Source organism: Suricata suricatta, chromosome 9, assembly GCF_006229205.1.
Source record: "Suricata suricatta isolate VVHF042 chromosome 9, meerkat_22Aug2017_6uvM2_HiC, whole genome shotgun sequence".
Taxonomy (NCBI): Eukaryota; Metazoa; Chordata; class Mammalia; order Carnivora; family Herpestidae; genus Suricata; species Suricata suricatta.
The window spans coordinates 76,687,018-76,704,850 of NC_043708.1; the positions used below are offsets into that span (position 1 = coordinate 76,687,018).

The window sequence follows — 17,833 nt, forward strand, 5'->3', positions numbered from 1 at the left end:
AAATTCACTTAGTCTGAAAGGCAGGAGAGTGGGGGAAACACCTAAAATAATTTTCTTTCCCTATAGAGAAGACGCCTGGCTACCACCTGCCCAATAAATGTCAACTGGGTTCTTTTTTCAAAAATAAGCAGCCTGATTCAAAAGCAGCGGACGCTCGGTGGCGAGGTGCAGGGGCGTAGGAGTGAAATGGCTTAAAAATAGAAAACCAACCTAAAGCCGAAACCAAAACATTACGCATTAGACCTGAGAATGGTTGGTTCTTTCCTGGGAACTTAACTCTTCGGTGTTCTAAGGAGATTCTTAAAGCTTTACTGAAATTTGAGCTGATTTATTATGCTTCGTGGGAATCCTGTTTGGTTTCTTAGAGTTGAAAATATTTTGAGGTTTAGCTGAAATTTGTTTGGAATTGGGAGTGTAATACCCCAAGCAACATTCAAGGGATCAGAACCAACAGGAACTGGAATATACAAAAACACTGTTTCTTGAGCTCTACGTGAGCCTGGGCTGCCAACTTCCCCATGCTTCTAATGTTAGCGCGAGCTTGCTGGCAGTTCCATTGTAAGCGCCACTTCACAGACATCCTCAGCTATGTCGGCATTTTAACGTTGGCCTTGCTTCGTTTTATTTCCTTGTCCAGAAATAGTCATTTAAAAAAACAGCATCATTATTATTAGATGTGCAATTCTTGTGTAAAGTTCCAGCTTGAGAAGAATTCTTTTTTTGCGGTGATATTTAGCCACTACCCTCGAAATGCATGAAAGGAATAAAGCAGTGAAGACACAGAGGACACGGACCTTTAATGCCTCTCGTGGATTGCAAGGGCATGAATGAAATGTCAGTTCCCGAGGTGATTATATGGCTCATGTTGGCAAGAATGGAATAATTGTGTCCTACCCAGGGCGGGAGAAATGTATACACGGGGAGATAAAATTGTAAGGGGACAGACAATATAGGGAAGCAGATGTACAGCACAAAAGAATTCAATTGGGTGGATGACACAGGTCCTCGGCCTTTGCGGAAATCAATGAACTGCTGTTTAGGTGTCTTTTTCAAAGTACAGGGACGTTGAAAGGATAAAGCCTGACTCTGATCCACTGAGGCTTGCTCAGTTAACCCTAGGATATTTTTAAGAGAGTTGATTTGTTTGCTTTCTTTTTTTTTTTTTTCTTCTTCTCTGAGCTTCCTTGAACTGATTTACAATTCCTGCATCTATTGCTGCCTTTAGCTATGTGTGCCATTCTTCAGCTACCCTTTTTGTAATTAAATTCTGCTTGGATTGCTCATAGGCCTAACCTTCCTCTTTAACTTTAATCTGTGACCTCCTGTTTCTAAGTTAGTTAGCGACATTGTATCGGGCGTGCTGTGAATATCCTTTCGCCGCTGCTAAAATACCTGGGTCTGAATTCTGACTGAGGGTTTTCATCTTTGCACAAAATTCCCTGCAAACTTGCATGCAAATTCAAAGCCCGATCCATACAAAATCTTCTAGCAATATCATTCTAATTTCAGAAGCCTGGTGAGATGAAGCCATGTGTTATGTTATAAACACCCCAACAAAAGAACTGCGATTTTACCATGTTATTTTTTCCCCCAATGTAATTTTGTAAATGTTGTTGATTCTGCCTCACCATTTGGAGACTCTTGCATGTGTTACTCTTCCAAATTCCCTACTTTAAAATTCCCCAGAGCCCTATAAGTGCTGGGTTTCTTAAAGAAATAGGTTACCGTCACCCCTAACCTCTCACCCCCCACTCCTCCAAAAACAATCCCCGGTACAAACGGTGCCAATAAACTAACTCAGCCGCATACAATGATATTGTCAAGAAAACCTCAGGAGAAAACCATTTAAATTTCATGGCATAAATCTGAGCTCTTGGCCAACCTTCCGTTAGCAAGTAGCTAGTACAAGTCTCATGCTAATTCTCCACCAAACCTCGGAGTTTTATGAAAGCTACATTTTATCTGTTTGGTTATTTGCAGTCACTCGAGAGTTGGAAAAGGAATATTAGCACCACTCACATTTTATTGTGGGAGTCACAGTACTTGGTTGACCCCCTTTTCAGGTCCTATTGAATTTCCTATACAAAGGAAATGAAAATGTTTTATATGTAATACAGCAGCACATAACGAGAGGCTTAGTTATTACACAGAGAGCTGCAATTTTCTGCTTTTGTTTCAGCGATTACTGTGGAGCTGAAATTTCCAAGCACATTTTTTATGATTTGTTTATTGCTGGCTTTAGAGAGGACAGTGAGGGGAAATGCCACCCTTAAGCTACCCACTCTACCCAAAAGGGCTTTTTTTTTTTTTTGTATTTCTGTGGCCCACTAAAGAGTGGTCCAGCTTTTTACTGATGTCGCAGTTTCTTGCAGACAGATCAGTTGAAGGGATCTGGCAGATCATAGGTGGAGCGGAACACGGGACATCTTCCTGGTTTTACTCGCATGTGGTCTGAATGCACAATGGCGAGAGAGGACTCTGTGTGGGCTCCTGGCATGTGCCAGGCCCTGGTGCTTATGCATGTCTCTTTCATTCTCACACTCAACCATGACCACAGCGACCGTGGAATATCGAGTAGGGATTCTTACTACTATCATTAAGCTCATTCTATAGATGGGAAGACTGAGGCTCAGGTTTTCTAATTTGTCCAATGTTGCCTTGTTAATAAAGAGATGGCCCCACGTGTTAGGGGCTCAGGTCTGTCTGGTTCTAGAGCCTGCTTCTCATCCTTCTTTGGATAAGAGTAGTCATTTATTGTGTTAATTTTTTTTTAAGAAATTGACTTTCCTTGCTGCTTCCTTATCTTAAAATTTGGATTTATTTTCTTTTAAGAAGTAATATACCGTACACAGCTTTCAGCTAGGCTTACCAATTCTGCCATATTTTCTTTTTCCCCTGTACAAATGTAAGTATGAATGCATATATCTGCACATGTATTTATTTCAAGTGGTTTCTACTAAGCCATCTGAAAGGAAGTTATTGTTAGGGGGCCAATTTCAGTGCAGGTCATGATCTCCTGCTTCATGGGTTTGAGCCCCACATTGGGCTCTGTGCTGACAGCTCAGAGTCTGGAGCCTACTTCAGATTCTGTGTCTCCCCCTCTCTCTGCCCCTCCCCTGCTCGTACTCTGTCTCTGTCTCTCAAAAAATAAATAAATGTTAAAATTTTGAAAGGAGGTTACCATCACTATGATGCTTTAGCCCTAAAAATAAGAACATTCTCTCATTGAAGCCCAGTGCCATTGCCACATCATAAAAATAAGCACTCGTTCAATAATGTCATCTGCTACAGTCCATATGTGAATTTCCCAGATTGCCTTCCCAGTGACTTGTGTTACTTAGTTCTTGACCAGGGTGCAGTTAAGGTAGAGCTGTCCCTGTGGCTCCTCCACATACAGCATCTCCAGAATACTGGATGTAGAGTCAGCTCTTCACAGGTTCTAAGAGTTAAAAAGCTTGTGCCTAAGTGTGGCTATTACTGAAGTTTATATATTATCACAGTAGTTCATACATGCTCACAACCTGTTCTGCTGCAGCATTCTCGGAACCTACGGTTCTTTGACTCTGGCTATCTAGAATGGAATAATGGAATCGCTCAGGGGTTCCGAAGCCATTCTACAGTCATTTCCTCTCAGAACTAGCTGCAGCTACCATGATCAGCCTAATTCTGTCTTCCTGCTTAAATGAGTCTAAACTGGCCTCAGCAAGTCTCTTCCTAAACAGTTAACACCAGACACCCCAAGATTTAAAACGTCAGGGCTCGCTGGCTGGCTCAGCGAGTTAAGCATCCAGTTCTTGATGTCTGCTCAGGTCATGATCTCAGGGTTCGTGGGATGGAGCCCCATGTCAGGCTCCGTGCTGACAATGTGGAGCCTGCTTGGGATTCTCTGTCTCCCTCTCTCCCTGCCCCTCCCCATGCGCACTCAGTCTCTCTCAAAAAAATAAACATTTTTTAAAAAGTCATAACTGAGGGAGAAGAAATGGGGCAAGGGGAAGGCGTTAGAAACCAGAAATGGGAGAGAATGTGCCAGAGAAAAGCAAGCAGAATCACACTGATTAAATTTATAATCACAAATAGTGATAATGGCCAAAATACATTGAGTACTTAGCATGTCTGGAGGAATCATGAGACTTTTAAGTGTATTAATACATTTTAAATGTATTTCATTTAATCTTTACAAATAATGTTCCAAAATAGGTTACCATTAACTTTCTAACCATTTTATGGAAGAATTACTAAATCTTACAAAGGTTAAGTATGGTGTTATTATCCAGGATGTATAATATCCTGGATATTATACATATCCATATATATAATATGAGCAGCTGTGCTCAAACCCAAACTGCAGGAGGAAGGAGGGGGAAGTGGGGGTTAAGAAATGGCAACATTGGCAGGAATTCAGTGGTCATCTTCTTTTACTGTGGTCTTTGTTTCCATGAGTTCTTGGGCAACACGACCTGAGTCTCTGGTCAGGAATTTCGCTTTTTTCTCTACATCTACTACCACAGCTTTAGTTCCTGTCAACTATATCTCTTGACTAGATGCCTGCAAAATCTCTCAGCAAACTCCCTGCTGCCAGCCTGTCCTTCCTTTAGCTTCTACTCCACAAAATGGTGAGAACATTCATTCCTCCAGTGATCTGTCTTCTTTCTCTCTTTCTCAATCTCTCTCTCTTTCTGTCTTTCAAGTTTTTTTTTTTTTTTTCAGAGAGAAGGAGCACACAAGTAGGGGAGGGGCAGAGGGAGGGAGAGAGAGAATCCCAAACAGGTTCCACACTGTCAGCACAGAGCCCTATGCAGGGCTTGAACCCATGAACCATGAAATTATGACTTGAGGTGAAACAAAGAGTCAAATGCTTAACTGACTGAGCCACCCAGGCACCCCTCAGTGATCTTTCTAGACACGTCACTCCCTTGTTTGAAATTATTTGACTGTCCATCACTTAGACCTGCCTGCATGTGAAAATCACCTGGAGAGCCCCCGTGGCCAGGCATCACTTCAGAGATTCTGAAAGGGTAGGTTCCTAGAAAAAAAAAATAGGACCCTTAGTCAAACTTGAATTTCAAGTCAACAATAAATACTTTTGTTATAAATGTGTCCCCAAATTTGCACTGGACATACTTATACTAAAAAAAGGTGTTTATCTAAAATTTGGATTTAACTAGGTATCCAGTATTTTTATTTGCAAAACCTGGCTCTTTGTTTGCATGTGTTATGAAAGACAGAAACCATAAGCATTTAAAAAATTTTTTTCCCCAGTTCAGTTATGTGTATTTGTTTGCTGGGCTCTAGCAAAAAAATATGGATACAATTTCTAAATGCCTTCTCATGGTGTAAAGGGCTGCACAGACTTTTTGGGCTCTGCCTCCTCTCCGATCTTACCTCCTTTCTCTACACCCACACCCGCCCTCCTCACCGCCATGTACTTTATCTCCATGTTTGTGCACATTCTGTCTCTGGAGCCTGGAGTCTCCTATCTGGCTGCTAGAAGGCCCAGTCACCCTTTAAGATCCAAACCTAACTTCCCTAGGTGAAGGGAATTGTATGCTCTGCTCTACGTCTGCAGAATTTTGCATGTGTGTCTGTTGCCCGGACTCCTCCAGCCATTGACAACTGTATACAACGTCTACCCACTTTTTACTGAGTACCACATTAGTCCCTGTACGTGGACTATCTCAAACTCTCACTATTATGGTATGATCATTTGCTAACTTGTGAATTCAAGTTAATAACAACTGACTTTGTTGCATGAAAATAGAACCTTTCTAGCAAATGTCAAACATCAGTTTTGAGCAGATTAACGTGTATTATGTTCTTAACTTTGGTGTATACTAAAGTCATAATATATTTTAAATACAACATATACTACAGTTGTACTTTTTTTTTTTTTTTTGCCAAGATTCTCTTCTCTCCCTCCTACCTACCAGCCAGCTGAACAAAACAAAACAGCTTAGACAAACACTTGTCTCCATGGCTTCAGCATTTAAAAACATGCTTATATTTCTAATCTCCCCAGCTACAACTTCCTAGGGGTGCTAGTTTTCTTCAAACACTTTTGATGTGTCATTTATTAATTTATGCAAAGCTTTGTTACATCTAATTAAAATGTTAGCATTTTTGATACTATGCATTTTGATATATTTTCCTTGTATCTAACAATGCTAACATGTCTTATAGTGTAATTTCATTAATTTGGATTCTATCAATAATAATAGATGGGGAGAGAGGTTTGTGTTGTGGTGACTTGTCACAGTCACTGTTCATTTTGTGAAATAACTCCTTTTGGAGTTGGAAGCAGAGGGAGAAAGGTAGAAATGTCTGCTGTTTCATAGTCCTGGAAAACCTAAAAATAGATTTCCAGTGGAGTAATGAGGGAGAAAGCCCAACTGGAGGAGAGTCAGGTGGTCACCGTTACCCGAAATATATTGTTCACATGTGCATGCCCCACTTAGAAGGCAGGTGGAACTCTCGGAGTAGGATGGTGACCTTTCCCAGTTGAGATCTGAGCTTTAGAGCAGACCTACAGACAAAGTTATTGATCTTTAGTAAATGTTTTGTCAACTGACATTTGACCATGTAACATTTCTCACCAGTTTACAAACCAAGCCCAAGTTTGTGATGTGACCCAGAGTTTTGGTTGTATAGGTATAGGGTATTTCTGCTGTTTGTCATGGGGGAAATGATACCATGCTCCATTGGGCTTTTCCCCCTTCATGTTTCCCTCTTTCCTTGAGTGGTGTATACGTGGCCACTTCCCTAGATGGACTCTTAGATAAAGTCAGGCTTCTCCTGCTTGATATTAAGCAGGAGATTTCTAGTTTTATATGTTGGTTACATGCCTGCCTCCTCACGAGGTGGTTATCTCCCTAAACAGAGAGACTGCCATTTATTTGAGTGGCAAGTATCATGCTTACCATAAACCGAGTTTTCAGGATGTTAATTTGTTCAAAAGTTGATATATGACATTTGTTGGAATATAAACTACAACAGACAAAATTAGCTGCTACTAACGAAATAACAAATGAAAAAAGTTACCTTTTAATCACGAGAATGTGAGATATTCAACGTGAAGTCCCTAATAAATTGCTTAGCAAAACAAAACACAAAAAAACAACAAAGCATAGACTCAGTAGGAGTGGTCAGAGCAGTAGCTGTGCACACGGGACCCTGAGGGAATAGTGAGGATTTGACATTTACTTTGCCCACAGAGGTCAGATTTGGGTCTTCAAGGATGACTGGCTGCACACCAAACAGACCAGAAGGAAATCATGGGTTTGGGAGACTTCATGTGTGATGTCATGGAGATAAGGTATATGGTGTTTAGGAGATGGGGTAGTTGGAGATAGACTCAAAAAGGAAGATACCTAAGTGGCCAACAGACTCATGAAGAGGTGCTCAGCATCACTCATTGTCAGGGAAATACAAACCACAATGAGATACCACCTCATACCTGTTAGAATGGCTGTCTTGAAATGACAAGGAGTGTTGCTGAGGTTGTGGAGAAAAGGGATACCTCGTGCACTGGGGGTGGTGGTGTGAGTTGGTACAGCCACAGTGTGAAAACAGCGTAGAGATTCTTCAGATTTAGAATAGAGCTACCATATTACCTAGCAATCCCACCTCTCTGTACATATCCAAAAGAATTGGGAAAAAATCTAAAGGGAGATCTGTATACCCATGTCCATTACATGTTCATCACGATAGCCAAGATATGGAAATAACATAAAAGTCTGTCAGCAGATGAATAGAAAGTGATATGAGGTGTGACTGGATAAAGATGTAGTATATGTGCATATACCACACACACACACATACACACTCACACACACACTCACCCCACACACAATATAGAATCGCAGCACCATGGACCTTGAGGGCATTATGTGCAGTAAAAGAAGTCAGACAAATACTATATGATTTTACTTGTATGTCAAATCTAATGAGGCCAAACTCCTTAGAAACAGAATAGTGATGACGAGAGGCTGGAGGGTGAGGGCAAAGGGGAGATAGTCAAAGGATAAAAACTTGCAGCTTAAGATGAATATGTCTGGAGACTATCGTAAAGCATGCTGATTCTAGTTAGCCACGCCATACCGTATATGGGAAAGTTACCAAGCCAGTAGATCTTCAATGTTCTCACCACAAAAAGGAAATGTTAATTATATGGTGATGGAGTTAGCCAACGCTATAGTGATACTTTTGCTATGTATACATGTATCAAATCTATTCATTATGCATGTTAAAATTATACAATGCTTTGGGAATTGTGTCTCAAAAAAAACTAAAGAAAAAGTTTCAGGGCTCAAACTCTAAACATTTTTTTGCCATAATAAAGAGTTTAGATAATATTTTACTCAAAAATTTTCCTATAAGCCTGTGACTTCACCCCTGGCTGCACACTTACTGTGCTTATTCAGTAAATGATTAAACACTGATCTTTTTCTAGACTCAGAATTTATTTTCAGATGACTTGTCTGCCAAATATCATGACTTACTTAAAAGTACACCTTTTGGAATAACGATAATAAACATAATTTCTATTTACACAGACATTTATACCTTTCAGAGCAAATAGTTTACAAAGAAAAAACAAATAATTTGTTTTGATCCTTGACATCTTTGTGAAATAGATAGGGGAGGTGTTACAATTACAAAATAAAACAGAAGCTAAATAACCTGATTCTACTTAGCAAGCAAGGGGACTACTAACAAACCAGCTCCTGCCTTGTGGCCCATCTTATTATCTATTGAACATGAAACTATAATGCCAACAACACAGAATATTTTTTCTTAGAATTTAGTCTGAGAATTCCTTGAAGGGGAAAACCCACATTTTTGAGGACATTTTCATGATGATCCTTTTAAGATAAGCCCGAGGCTCTTGAAGAACAGGCTAAAAACACGGGAAGTGGTTTCTAAATTGTTTTCTAAAATGAGTAGAGTCTGAGAATTGCCAGGCCGTTGGTTTAATGAACAAAGGTATGTGGTTTTAGGATAGAATTTTGATCTAGATGAGAATTTCTCTGTATAATAGAGGGGAAAGGTGCTCAAGGTAGGAGATTGTCATGCCTGGGAAGGAAGAGATAGGACTAGATTACATAGGAAGAACAAACTGTCCCATCTCATCATAAAAAATGCTGAGAACAAGAGCTCTGCCTGAGGTTGGTAGCTTGAACATGCATAATTAGAATCCTTCCTAAGTCACCTTCGCTTGTATACGTTGCTTAGTAGGAACTGTGTGTGGAAGCTGAAAATGAGAGTGAAAGAGTTCCTGGCATCCGGGTGCCATAACGTTGTCTTGAAACAGAGTACAAAGACCGTGCATTTTGAAACTGGACAGAGTATCCACGTGACCAAGAAGACCTCTATTTCCTAATGTGGGATAATGACACCTACCACATACGACCATTTCAAGGCCTCATGCAGTGGTAAATTATGTACAGAAGCTAGAAAGAGTTTGGAACCTAATAGCATGTGATAAACAAGGACTATAATTATCGGTGCAGTTAAGCTATCTGAACTGACCCCTCACAGAAACTTACATACTGATGTCAAGAGATCCTTGAAGCCACAGCACATCCAGCTCTGGCCAAAATGAGTCCATCTAGGTTCAGTGCAATTGTGTATTCTTATCTTTTCCCCCTCCACCAATCTTTGTATGTGCTCTGCTCTTCTATTTTTAGGTGAGGAGTAAAATCTCATGTACACTAAGGTTTTAAGACACAAGTGGCTTGCAGGATTCAACGATATCTTTCCAGGGGTTGAAAGAACACTTATGGGTGATGAAAGTAAAATGAATCTTTGATAGTGGAATGTCAAGCATCAAATATTGGGTTAGTGATATTGAAGGAAACATCTCAAGCCCTTAAAATCATACCAAGCAGGTAGCCCTTTACTCTGGTTGTGCATGAAGTCTGTGTGTTTCCATTGCTGAGGTTACATTCAAAAGGTCTTACAGTCCTGTAATCAATCTTCACACAGAATATCTGTGCTTGGGATGTGTGCCTTTTGAAGATCTATGTGACAGCAATAGTTTTTAAAAAAACATCAATTTCTTAGTCTTCAACATCTACGTATTCTTTTGTTTTGAGGTGGCGCTGTGGCTTAAGCATTATCCTAGTTCTTCTTTAATATTTCCTCTTTAAAAACAGTCTCCTACTTTATAAAAGAAAGTCCTACCACTCATCAACCTGGCCCCACAGTGTAAAAAGCTCCATTAAACAAAATGAAGGGATCACTTTTAATACTGTTGTCTGGAAAGATTCCTAAAACCAAAGTGCCAAAAACTTTAGGTCCTTCTCTTCTTTAAACATATCTTTATTAAGAATGAAGGGTGACAAGGGGTGCCTGGGGGGCTCAGTCGGTTGAGCATCCGCTTCGGCTCAGGTCATGATCTCATGGTCTGTGGGTTTGAGCCCCGCATCGGGCTCTGTGCTGACGGCTAGCTCAGAGCCTGGGGCCTGCTTCAGATTCTGTGTCTCCCTCTCTCTCTGCCCCTCCCCTGCTCACACTTTCTCTCCCTCTCTCAGAAATAAACAAAACATTAAAAAAATTTTTTTAATGAAGGGTGACATTAGAAAGGGGCCATTTGGCTCAAGGTGATATATTCTCACTCAAGTATATTTGTAAAGTGGGCAGCAGAGGTTATATTTTCTTCCACGAATCTTTTCATTTTCCTTCAACTGTTGTCAAAGAATAAGTGATTCTCATTAGAGAGCCCATTAGAAGCAAAGCAGAGAGAGAGAGAGAGACTGAGAAATATGGAAGGTCAGGAGGTGACATATTTATGGCAAATCCCCAGGCCTGATCTATCCTTATAACTACCCATCTACCTACCCACCTATCTACCTAGTGTAGCTTAGAGCTAGAATTCAGAAGTCAGATGTTGTCACAGTGATGCATAACAGCTTTGGATTATAAATAACATTAGACCGTTTTTCTATCAAAAAGTGATTTTGATTTGATTGGTTAGACAATGAGAAGTAGCTATGCCAAGTAGAGTAAAGGGTGAACATTTTCCAAAAGTGGAATGAAGCAAATATTCAGCTCTGTTTTCACAAAAATGTATTCAAAGCATGGGATAAGATGAAAACATTTTATTTAAAAATATATTGGCAAAGATGAATTAAAATGAAAATTTTTATTTTCCCAACCTCTTCTGAGTGTATCAAGACTGGAAAAAAAAGTAGTTCAAAGTAAAGGACTAGCAGGAATAATTAACAGTTACTTGATGGATACTAGTAAAGCCTTCTTGGTATACTTCCCAGAAACTGAGGCAATGAATGTCTCTAATGACTAGGTGACAAAGTCTTTCACAAGGCAGGTTGTTTATAATTCTTTGCTTTCAGTGAAATTAAAGGAGTCAAGTTGTTAGCTGATAGAACACCAGAAATAACTTTTGATAAGTGACTACGTGATATTTTGGCATATAATTTTGTATTCAAAGGAATACCAAGAATTGGGTTACAATGTTATAATAAAATTCCTTCTATTTCCTTCTACCTATTCAGGTGAATAAGGTTTTCCAGGATTCATAAGTGAGGAAAGAAATAACACTCTGTTCCAGTCTGGCAATGATATTCATCTGTACATACATGGATCAATTGAAAATGAAACAATGTCCATCTCATTAATAACTGTAGTTCCAATGAAGTTTACCATATATAAGCGCTTATCCAGATTTATAACATATTTCTGCCATCTTCATTTCTTTACTAATACAGATATATTGATAACCAAATTTTAAAAAATATACATTTTTTTTTACTGTAGGGCCATATACCAAAGGAACATAAATGATTTGAAAGTACACAGATTTTTATTACAGAGAAATCACGTAGAGCAATAAAAAAGCCTTTCAAGTTTATAATGTATCATATGTATATTATAATAGAATGTAGTGGGGAAATTAGAATAAACCTACAATTTAAGGAGAAAAAAAGGAAAGCTGGGAAGTTTCCAAATGTTAAAGACAATCGCATTTATGTATTTTAAGGAGATTATGGTAGATTAAAATCCCAACAGTATTTAGTGATTTTTTTGAAGTGTCAATATTCTCAGCAAACCAGAAAATTTGCACTCTTTGTATAACTTGCTATGAAAAGTTTTAGATACGAAGATGCAAACTTAAAAATAGATTTTCACTATTTCAGGCATCAGGAGAGGGAAAAAAAAGAAAAAATACTGTAAAGGGAAAGAGCTAGTTGTGAAACAGAGTTGTCTTTTCCTTTTTCCCGTTAAGTGGGGTTTTCAGGCAGGTCTACGTCTAACTGTGCTTGTGAAAGCATGTGCAACACTCCTCCTGCTATAAGAATGTGCAATAAAAATGCACCTGTGTAGCCTATGTACCAGCACATTTTTAGAGGTACTTGAGTTGGACCAAAACCAAATGGTTTCTGATGCAGTTATTTTACATTAAGATACAGGGATTGCTAACCAGAATCGTAGCCCCCAAATGCTCACTGTTTAGGGGAAAAAAAAAAAAAAGCGCACACGGAGTCTTATGAAGATACTTCCCTTCCAGGTTCTCTTATCATTTTTTCCCAATGGATTACAATGAACATGATTAATATAAAGCTTAATGGGGATTTGGCCACAGTCCAAATATATACTAACCAAGGGGAACCTGGGATTTGACAATGTGCTGACTCCACAGAAAATCCCTTTGCTCCTGTTAAGAATGCTTGATTCAGGAGTAAAGGATGAACAGCTAAATTTTATCCAGATGTACTAGGAAATGGCATTTTCATAAATATACATGCAATTAGAAGTGGTCACCTATAAAGATTTTAAAGACCGCATCAAGGTACAGCCTTGACTAAAGACAGACTAATGAACCAAATGGCTGTAATTATTAGTATTCTTAAAAATAATAGCAGCCAGCAGTTTTTTGGCCTTACATGTGCTTGTTTAAGTGCTTACCAGATGCTATTCTGAATGTATTGCTCACATTAACTGAAGCAATACACACACACACACACACACACACACACACACACACATACACACACAATCTATGAGTTAGACTAATATCACTTTCTTTTCACTGATGGGGAATCCACGCCACAGAGATGTTAATAAACCTTCCAAACATCACCCAACAAGTAAGTTGACAGAGCTGAGATTTGAACTCAGACCGTCTGGTTCTGAAGCCCCGCACTGAACCTCTCTACCACACATTCATTTATGGAAACTCTGCTGTCATAGACAAAGAAATTTATACTTTTCAAAGGTGGATTTTTAAAAAATATGGCAAGGGCAGATGGAGGAGAGGGCTTAGGATAGTCTGGCCCTCTGCCTAGAATTGAACATTCGCTAATTTTCTTTTGCTCTCTCCTGTTTCTAAGTACATTGCTATACACACTTATTTTATTATCATTATTTCTATCTGACATGCTGTGCAAGAACATCACGATTTAAAATATCTTAATAACAACCCAAAGAAAGGGACTTAAAAGTAATGTTTAGAAAGAAAACAGATGGCCACCAAGTGCGGATTCTAAATTCTTATATTTTTGTATGGGGAATAGTTGTGGTTGGTAAAAGGTTATGCTAATAAGCAAAATGTTCTTGTATTGTTATGAGCTTATTATTTAAAATCATTTCTGAGATTTGTAAAGTTGTTAAAATAGTAACCGAACTGGAGTCTGGCAGAAAAAACTCCTGAGGAAGACTGTCTGATTTCAGTAGATCCTTGAGACTTAGTTACAAACTCAAACTACAAATTAAATGTCACCGATTCGATGGAGCAACCTGTCTCCAGTTAAGGTGTGTGTCCGATTAGCTCATATCTGAAAATACCAAGGTTCTTGTGTAAAGCTGGACTCTACAATGAAGCTATTTTTAAATCCCTATAAACTTCCTGGGGAAAAGCACCGTAAATAGGGCCAGGAAACTTAAATCCAGGATCCCAACTATTGAGGCCCCTCGTGGTCACCTTTGAGGCCCGTCTTGTGATATCCTCAGCGCAGTCTCCCCTCCCTTCCCTTACCCCTTTAGACTGCTAGTTGGAGTCTCTGTCTCATTCAAGTTCATGCCCTATTTAAGAGCCCCATTGTCCTTTTCTTCACCCTTTCTGGATGACAACTGTTTCCTTCCTGTTTTAGCTGTGGAAATAGTAATTTTAGATTAAAAAAAAAAAAAAAAGTCATCTCTAAAACCCCCTACACAATTCTACAAAAAAGGGTTTATTCCTGTTCCTGATCTGGCCTTGTTGGGTTATCCTCCTAATCCAGCTGTAGTGATGTATTGTGCTGGCTGCCTGCCACACGCAGAATTCTACCTCGGGACATCCTGCTGGAGGCAAAAGGCCAATCTGGCCTGTTTCTCTGCAGCCGGATTGACAAGCCAATACCCTGAGGATAATGACAGCAGTATATGTATATGTATTTAGAAATACACATACTCTGTGTGCTTATCTGTGTATACAAATGTACAAACATATATAGTGTCTGTGCCATATATGTTGTGAACTATCTGTGTGTCTATATAGACACATACAAACATATATACGTACTCAGATTCCAGATGTGCTATTACTTCCAACTTCTAGTCTAATATGAAATGTATAGCCTTCAACCTTACTTTTTGTCCCTGTCAGTCTAAAAGGACGTGGCTCACCCTTCAAGGTGCTCTTGGAGCATTACTCTATCCTTCTGTGTTGCATTGACATGTTTTTGCTTTGTGAATCTTTGAAGCACTAACACACCTCTGACGTCCAAGTGGCAGGCTAATGCTAAACATCATGCCTTGCGTTTCTGGCTTACGCGTTCACACGTCATTTTATTTTTATAAGCAAGGAAAGGAAATACCAATCTAAATAGATGGCAACATAAACCTTAAACTTCCAGACCTTAAGGTTTAACGTGGATTTGCCTATACTCTATAAATCACTGTCCTAGATTCTACTAAGTGGAGCTAAGCAAGCTATATCAATATTTTGTCTGACAACCCAGATGCAGTTTGGAAACAAGTGAAGGAAAAAAAAGGTTACAAGTCCTGGAGATTCTTGGACGTCTCTCTAAATCTCCTATGCAATTAGAGAACGCAATTTTGGATGAAGTTTAACAGATTAAAAAGAGAATTGTAATGAAGCCAGGATTTCCTCTTGAAGAATTTTTATTCAAAAAGTGTCTGGGATAGCTGTGCGCGAAGGCAGCAATGTGTACTTTAAATGAAAACACAGTGGGAAGCAAAAGGTTAGGGCCAGAAAAATGAAGCCCATCTGAAGTATATCTTTCTTGATTAGAAGAGTAGTTATATGTGTAAATATATATTGTAAATACTTTAAATACCAAAATATGTCAACTGAAGAACTTTGGACATATTATGTGGCCCCCAACTGTGCAGCTCAACATGTAGGCTCTCCTCTTAATTATCTTATTTAAAGTTAGCAACTCTTTCTATTTGAGACCGAAATCTGATGATGAGTCCTTTTGTTCTGGAGTTTTTCATCTAGAAATAATTGACAACAGAATTTTGGCTTTACTGAAGCACACTGCTTGAATCTCCTCCATGTGCACTGTTTTTTATTTCAGTGACAAAATGAAAACACACAGGTTATTATGAATGGACTTGCATTCAAATAGCACGTGAGGTCATTGTGCACAGCAGCGCTCTCAGTTTGGGACAAAACCAAAGTCAGAAATTCTATTTTAGGGAAAAAATATGAAGCAATTTGAGAAATAGAGCAATTAAGAATGAAAATAGAAATAAGTGCCCATCTGTGAGTACAGTAGAAACACAAAATACAAGGACGATCAAAAGAGTGAGTCAGGGAAGCCTGCAGGATGTGAAGCTTTGATTTGGAAATTGTGTCTTAGTGACCACCCTCCTGCACTGTGGCGATTGTCTGTGTAACGGAAAGTCTCTAATCATATACAGTGAACAAAGTTCAGTCCTCCAATGCCAGGCTGCATGTTTGCTTCCCTGAAGGGCATATCTGACCCTCCAACAGAGGCAATCATTCCCTCCCCGGTGCTATTTTTGAGCTTTATGCACACATCCATCGCTGTACTGATCACCCTCTGTTGTGATTTTATCATTTACATGGTGTTTTCCTGTACTTGACTCTGAACACCTTGAAGGTAGAAACTGAATCTGAGTACAGGGTTTTACTCAAAACAGGTGTTTTATGGATTGATGGATGGTTGATGAATGGTCACCACATCAAGCTGTATGCTTGACACTAAGAGTGAAAATACTGTACTGAGACATTTCATCTTAGCTTTTTCACCATCGCTTCACTCAATTACCTTTCCCTTCAAGTGGGGTTGAGAGTAATGATTCTGAATAACATTTACTTAAAATGTTCCATTTTCCTTTTAAGGTAAGGAGTAAAATTTCTGAATGACGTTTCTCAATAACGTTCTTCTTAAAATATTACTACACACGGCATTATGAAACACTTTAAACAGTCTTATCCTCCTTTTCAAAATAAATCCTTAAATGAGATGAGGGCCCACCAGGGAATGTTCCTGGTCAGGTAATAGCGCTTCATGACCTGCTGAATATATTTTAGACACACTGTACGGGCACTATGAACCCCAGACTATATGAGTAATACTTAGACTGTATCATAAATTTTTTCCCATTCCATATTAATAGTTTATTTATGATATCATTATAGTTAAAAATCTTCTGATTTCCAACCAAAACTGAAAAAAAAATTTTCACTAGACTTGAGGGACTGACTGACTTTGAAGTGGAACATAGAGTAAGTACTATCGCATTAAAGAACTGGGTTTTGACTTGTTTTTTTTTTTTTTTTTACCTTAAAGTAACTGAATGATTTTTTTACACCACTTGCAATATCCATGTAAAGTGTACTTTTATTTGCAATACACTATGTATAAAACATTCCTCTCCAGTTCTCTTTTATATTTGCTGCAAATTGAAAAAGTAGAAGGCAAGCATTTCATTTGTAGTATCATGGACTTTCATTATTATTGCAATTGCCACTGATCAGAACAAGTATTTCATTCCTATTTACCAAAGAACTATGTTTCACCCAAAGTTACACAGTTGCTAGCTACAAAATTAATGAGATCCAAAGTCTTCCTTTCAACTAAATATCCCTTTATGGGTCATTTAACCTTCAACTATGGTTGATGACCTTAAAGCTATAATGAAATCTGCGTTAGAATTTTTTGAGATTATTTCCAAAGAGAAAAAAAATAACAAAAATTCAAGAATCAGAAGCTTATTAGGTTTTCAACACTGCCTACCAGTGTTACACTACCTTCTTACTTCCTATGTAATTATTTTCTTTCTCCTTATAGAAGATACTCAGCTTCTAATTCTGCTAGGCTTATGGGCATCTTATTCCCGTCACCTCTCCAATCTTTTTTTTTTTTTTTTTTAGTGTTTATTCATTTAGAGGCAGAAGGAGAGCGTGCACATGCATATGGGATGGGGGAGCCGGGCAGAGAGAGAAAGGGAGACAGAGAATCCCAAGCAGGCTCCACACCGTAAGCACAGAGCCTGATGCGGGGTTCAAACCCATGAACTGTGAGATCATGACTTGAGCCAAAATAAAAAATGGGATGCTTAACTGATTGAGCCGCCCAGGTGCCCCTCTCCTATCTTAATATAAGAAGATTCCGTCCTCTGACTCAAGGTAGAGGTAGCTAACTACACTGCAGATCATATGCTTGTCCCGCCCCAGTCTCTAACTCCCTCAGAAACTTCTGTCAGTGCATATTGGAGATTTATCTTCAGCCTCAACCTTCCCACTAGCATATTGATTATTAATGTATTTATGTCATTCTAACTTTAAAAAGTCCTCTACCCTCCTGCATTATCTCTCTACTTACCTTCATAGTTAAGGGATGTA

The 17,833-nt window shown here is 38.9% G+C and overlaps 1 long non-coding RNA gene across 1 annotated transcript in view; it reads right to left on the reverse strand.

The window, feature by feature from the left end:
* Nucleotides 1-2,040: 2,040 nt before the first annotated feature.
* Nucleotides 2,041-17,833, reverse strand: part of LOC115301955 — a 40,820-nt gene continuing 25,027 nt past the window's right edge. Inside the window, exons 4-5 of the long non-coding RNA XR_003913371.1 lie at nucleotides 4,970-5,023; nucleotides 2,041-2,078 (exon numbers count right to left, since the gene is read on the reverse strand). This is a non-coding gene — a long non-coding RNA (uncharacterized LOC115301955). The remainder of the gene's footprint in view (nucleotides 2,079-4,969; nucleotides 5,024-17,833) is intronic.